General features: G+C 41.7%; 1 long non-coding RNA gene across 3 annotated transcripts; it reads left to right on the forward strand.

Moving 5' to 3' along the window:
* The first annotated feature begins 2,036 nt into the window (after nucleotides 1–2,036).
* On the forward strand, nucleotides 2,037–6,000 carry LOC143688096 (uncharacterized). 3 transcript variants are annotated; one of them, XR_013177824.1, is made up of 3 exons: nucleotides 2,037–2,153; nucleotides 3,698–3,846; nucleotides 5,805–6,000. It is a non-coding gene; the product is annotated as an uncharacterized LOC143688096 (long non-coding RNA). The 3 variants fall into 3 exon arrangements; XR_013177822.1 differs by having other exon boundaries at nucleotides 5,808–6,000; XR_013177823.1 differs by lacking the exon at nucleotides 2,037–2,153 and adding an exon at nucleotides 2,496–2,650 and having other exon boundaries at nucleotides 5,808–6,000.

The following is a 6,000-nucleotide window of genomic DNA, read 5'->3' on the forward strand; positions in this document are numbered from 1 at the left end:
AAGGCGGCAAGTGTTAAAGACCCCAATGAACTCTCCTGGCTGAGGTTTCTTGGCTTCATACCTGAAAAAAAAAAAAAAGACCCCAGTGAAGACCATGACTTTTTAGGGCCCCCATCTGAGTGCAATGTCATTTTCTCCAGGAAAGCTTGGCAGCCCCTTTGGGTCACCGCCCTTGCTGTCTTCTTTTGGCTTTCTATGTCCCTGGTGTGTCTTATTCATTTATGGCTGTGGAGTAAACTTGGCAATAAAATATATTAACATGTTACAATTTAATAGTATTTCAGAAAAGAAAAGTAAATATAATATAAGGAAAACTAAGCTGGCAAAAATGACAACAAAAATAGAAACAATATTACGTGACCAGTTTTTTTAAAAAAAAGATAAAACAAGTTTAATACCAACTCATGTCTGAAAAATAATGCTGAATATAAAAGTGTGCTTGATTCTCTCCACCACATAAAGTAGTATAGGACACCTGACCTCTCTTCTTTTCAAAATGACATGAAAATACAAGGGTGGGGGTGGGCGCACCACCTTAATCTGGGGAAGGAGGCAGCACCATGGAATTACCAAGGGGGTAGTATAGACTATCCATCCCTTGGGAGGTTTGGGGTGGAAAGTTGGGTAGAGTCTTTTGACATTGAATATGTCAATGAAAAGGAAAGAGTTTGGGGTTTTATAGAAACACACAAACTGAAACATGGATATTTGTGAATTTTTGCAATACTGCAGATCTGCTAATTCTCCCATTGGCTTAGTCACTGCTCAAGGTAAGTAAATCAGGGTTACTTTGCTATAACATTTGGTTCTTAAACTGGAAAACAAGGTAATTAATTTACAGTGATCATAGGGATCCTGCCAGGCTTGCTGACACCATCTGCTTCTCCTATTTCATGGGGCAGACATGGTTGGGTGGGGTTGCCCAGAGCAAAGCGTAGGGTGTGTGGTCAGCAGGACCCCAGAGCAGTTCTCAATGGATTTTTCCCAAATCTATCTCCCACCAACCCTTCTTTAAGATCTGGTCTGATAAGTCCAGCTTCCTACTAAATAGCTCCTCCTGAACGTTCCACACGCAACTCAGACTCAGGACCTCTAAACCAAGAACCATCTAACATCTAACTCCTCCACCAGGGTTTCCTATTTTGATGAATGGCACCACAGCCTGGCCCAGTAGAGAAAGCCAGGTTCTCCCACCTCCTCCTCATCCCCCAAATCCAACCAGTAACAGAGTCATGTACATCCATCTCTTCTAGCCATCTCCTTCTCAGCCTCCCTACAGCCAAGGCATGGATGGGTCTGGGAGCTTCAAAGTTGAAGTAAAGTTGGTCGGAAAGAGGAGTCAAGGAATATTCTAAGACCGTTTCTTAATCAGAGCAGTTGGGAGCCATAGACTGGGAAAGGGAAAGTTGGGTTTTTGAGTTTAATCTGGACTGAAATTTATTCCTGATAGTCAATTTCTTCTGCATAGAGGAAAATCATGACTTAAATAATGACAACACCTAGATGATCAAGTTCCTTTAAAAGTTGGCCCAATGTGTAAATATTATTTAATTTGAATATGTCAATGTAAATATAACTACTTTAGTAACTTTTTAGTTACTAAAACATAATTCACCATGCTTCATCTAGGACTCAGTTAAACATACCCCTGGGAGACGTCATGCTAGGTTTAGTGGGGGCAGCTCAGATGTCCTGACTACCTGGAGGGAGGCTACCCAAGTTGTAGACAAATCACTAAAGAGAAATGACTTCATAAAGGATAGCATTTTAAACGCAATCCATACAATTACGACAGCATCACAAATAGGAATCCCCATATGGTTGAAACTAGCTTAATGGTCGAGAACATATATGAACTTAGTGAAAAATTTCTGGAAATTTAGGTTACAGAAACAATCCTACATATGACTTAAGCCCGTGTACCTAATTCTGGGTTATTTTCTAAAATAAAAAAGCTGGAAGCAAATTAAAAAGCAAGTTAATGTTCAACAACAGAAGCTTGGGCAGATGATGAGAGTATTGTCGTTTGAATCTACAGTCATTCAAGTTGGCAAGTTATGAAGGTCAGAAGACCCTGGGAAATGAATATGGTTTATCGTCAATTGTAAAAAAGCAGAATGCAAGTAATATAATTATTATACATTTTCACACGTGTAAGTATTGAAAAGAGGCTAAGAATACAAACAGATATGTTATACAGGGAGGATTGGGCATTATTTCAAAACTTCTGTGCTCTTATATTTCTATTATAATTTTTTAAAACTTTATAAAATGTTTGCCAATATAATTTTGCAATCAAACACCAATGTCATTCTTTTGCTATAGGCTTCCTGAAGACCCTTCATGTTATCTCAAATCCCACTATTGAAGAGTCATTCTATTGGGCCCCTGCATCCTCTATTAATTTGCTAATGTCCCTAGAGAGGTTAAGCTATTGTGAGCATTAGTCTCTCATCAACAGTAATCTCTTCTCTCTGACTACCTTCAAGAAGTAACCTGGAGCAAAGAAAGGAGCCAAAACTGGCTGGGAAAGAGATGGTGGAGCTAGCAACCACCTCCACCCGCCACTGACCAAGCTTCACCACCTCCCTGGCCCTTCACTTTGCCACGTGAGGAGTGAGCCGGTTAGCCTCACCCAGATCCGGGGCAGGTCTGAGATTCTCTGATCCTGAGTAATGTGGAGGGAGAGGGGAGAATGGGGGAGGGGGAAAGGACGCTTCCTGGGGAATGCAGTATGCTGAGGGGTCACGGTTATATAGTTGAGGGCAGTGAGTAGCAGGCGCTTGAGACGGGGGCACCCAGAGGGAGCTGAGGGTCACAGGAGGGTGAAATGGAGTCGCTCAGAAGGCCCAGCCTTCCCTCATCCCCCAACTGAGTCAGGGAGGTCGCCCGATTCCTTTACCTTGTGCAAGAAGTTTTGCACCTCGACGCAATGGTGGTTCACTTATAAAAAATAGAAACTTTGGGGTAAAGCATTTGTCTGAACCATAATATTTAATTATTTATTATAAGGTGCCTTCATTTATTCCCGAATTTAACCATGTTTGGGAGCCTTGTCTCATCAAGAGATCCTTAGGCATAGGGTGGACTTTCCTTTTATTTCCGCATAACTCATCCCACGCCTGGACTTTACCCACACTCCCACAGAAAATATCATATTGCTAGGTATAAGGGTGATACCTTTTTTATAGATGAGGAAGTAAACACACATGAAGAAAAGCTAATAATCTCAGAGCCATTAGTTCGGATAGAATGGAAATATTTCCTTGTCCCTTGAATTCAAGTCTCAATCTTCTCTCACTTCTCTCTGAAAAACCACTTTTGGAACACAGCAAAATTTGATGAATTTGTTTTAGCCTAAAACACTTCTTTTTTCATTTCTTTTTAAAGGCCAATCCCACAAACCACCTCCATAAAATGACACCACCTTCATTTCTGAAGGAAATGGCACTAGGTATACTTGGCATTAACTTTAATACAATGCCTGAGGCTTTTTTTTTAAATCAAGTATCCCAGGTAAGGAAGACCAATTTATAGACATTTAATTGCTTCTCAAATACCATTTCAAAGATCAAAAGCACTTTAATTCTCTAAAGCATAAGAAAAGGGTAAAAATTCTTCAACATAAAATAACACATCATTTCATAAACTAAGGAGGGGAAACCTAATGCACCTTTACGATTCCTTATTTGTGAAGTTATAGCCATGAAAGAATTTTTGTAGCTGCTGAGTAAACAGCTGGAAGGAGGAATCAGAAATGAAGGGACAAAGAATCCCACGTCCTGTAGCACACCCATCAGACAGCTTCCCGCCGTGGGTTTGCCGTGTCTACACAGTTCTGCCACTGTAAGTCTCAGCTGTCGTCTTTTATTATGAAGCCTCATCTCAAGCCAAACCTTGGCAGTTTGCAGCCTGATCATGTGAAAATCCAGAGGAAAGAACAATCAGAAGCTTGTAGGCAAAACTAAAGGAAATAGATTAGATTAGGGGCTGCATCTCAACCCTTAAGGTTGTTGGGTTAAATTCCCTCCTTCTCATGGGTCTATATTGCCCACATTTTCTCCATTCCCTAAAGTCTCACCCTTCTGTTATCCTAAGCAACCTCACAGAGTTTCCAGGTCTGCTGCTAAGAGTTCCTAAATGCTGCCTTTTCTGGGCATAAATAAGCAAGAAAGGAGGAGGATGAACAGAATAAGCAATAAGCTATGAGCATGTCAAGAGGTACCACTGTAAGCAAATTAACATTGTGTTTTGGTGCTTAGAAATATCGCATCCTAAATGTGGTCCAAAAGAGACCTCTGCTGGTAAAACAGGATGCTGGTAGATGGTTCAAAGCATTCCTAAGCCTACAGACATCTCCCTCATCATGACAAATATTTTATCATGACAAATTGCTGGAGTGACTTTTTTATGTTGACTATCAACATCAGTGGTTTCACAGCCCGGGAAACACAGTGTAAGGGTCCTCTTGGGGGGCTTTCCTATCCATTATCTCATCTGAGTGTCTCAATAAGCCAATGAAGTAAGATGGCCATTATTATACCCATTTCAGAGCTCAGGAAACTAAGGTTGCTAGAAATTAGATGTGCTGTTTAAACAGCAGCCCTGGGACAATGACCTTTTTGGGGGTGGGGGGCTGGGGGTGGGCATGGACTCAAACCCAGGTTTCCCACATGGCAGCTGAGAATTCTCCCACTGAATCACCCTGCAGCCAAGAAAATGACCTTTTACTCCTGTCTTCCAACCCAACACTCTTTCCACCACAATATGCTATCCTCTCACGTGAAAACAGCGACTTCTCTTTTAGTTGCAAAGAAAGAAATGGAAGCAAGAGACTAAGCTGTTTCCTTCTGACACCCAGCACAGTGCTGGGTGCAGATATTCAATAAATACTGGTTTATCAGTCTAGTTCCTGGATTTTCAGTCTATTTCTTAGCCTGCTGATAAAGCGCATAAAGAATTTGTGTTTTTAAAAAAATAGCATCACATAGAGGATGGGGTGGGTAGAATTGGAAATTTGGAGAATCGGTCTAGTGACATCAATTGCTTTCAGATGCCAATCAGTGCCACGGCCAGGTGCTGTACTCTTTACAACCGCCTGGTCTAAGTAAGTGTGCCATGTTTTTCTTTGCTGCATCCTCTGGAGAGGAAGGAAACTCTTTTTTACTAAAATCTAGTTTTTGCATTTGCCTTTTCATTTCCTGAATTCTCCATGAAACTCCTTTCATCGGGGTTCAGGTCATGAGAAATTGTAGACATTTCTCTCAGCTCTTTTCTCTGCCATCCACATATCTTCTCGGGTCACAGCCCACGAGGCGCTCAAGTAGATGTCTCCCCTAAAGGAAGAGAGTTACTCCGTGATTGACGGGAGGAAAAAAAAATGTAGATGCACATATTGCAAATAGGGTGTGTGGGGGGAGGAGAACATCTGTTCCGTTTCTAGGAAACACTTATCCCAAGCCACAACCACAATACAGCAGGCAGGATGTGCCAGGCGCCGCTGTGCTAGTCCAGTCCCTGGAACTGGAATGTGGACGCCTTGGGGGAGGAACCTCCCGGGCACAGGATCTGCAGCAGGTCTGTACCTGAGAAGCCCAGATGTCCCCTCTCCTTCTTGCCTGCAACCAAACTTAAACCCAGAAAATTCAAAAATAGGTTCTCACAGTCAGTTGCAACATCCTACAAAAGGAAAAGAAAGTCAAACTTATTAATTCCATAAATACTACTTTTCTTGGCTGAGCACGAGCTGCTTTATAAGCATAATCTTATTAATCCTCTTAATCAGCCTTTCATTTTTGCCTCAGCAGGTAGCAAGTTGTACTTGTTGGTTCGGAGTTTGGATTCCACCAGAGAGTTTGCCTGGAATTCACCTCAGAATCCACCTGGACGCTCACCTGGGAAGAGATTTCTGAATTAAAGCCCTTGGAAAGTTCGACTTAGGCAATATCTAATAAGCCTTTCATGCTGTGCTAATACCAAAACACTTAAACTAAAACAGGA

Source organism: Tamandua tetradactyla, chromosome 1 (assembly GCF_023851605.1).
Source record: "Tamandua tetradactyla isolate mTamTet1 chromosome 1, mTamTet1.pri, whole genome shotgun sequence".
Lineage (NCBI taxonomy): Eukaryota > Metazoa > Chordata > Mammalia > Pilosa > Myrmecophagidae > Tamandua > Tamandua tetradactyla.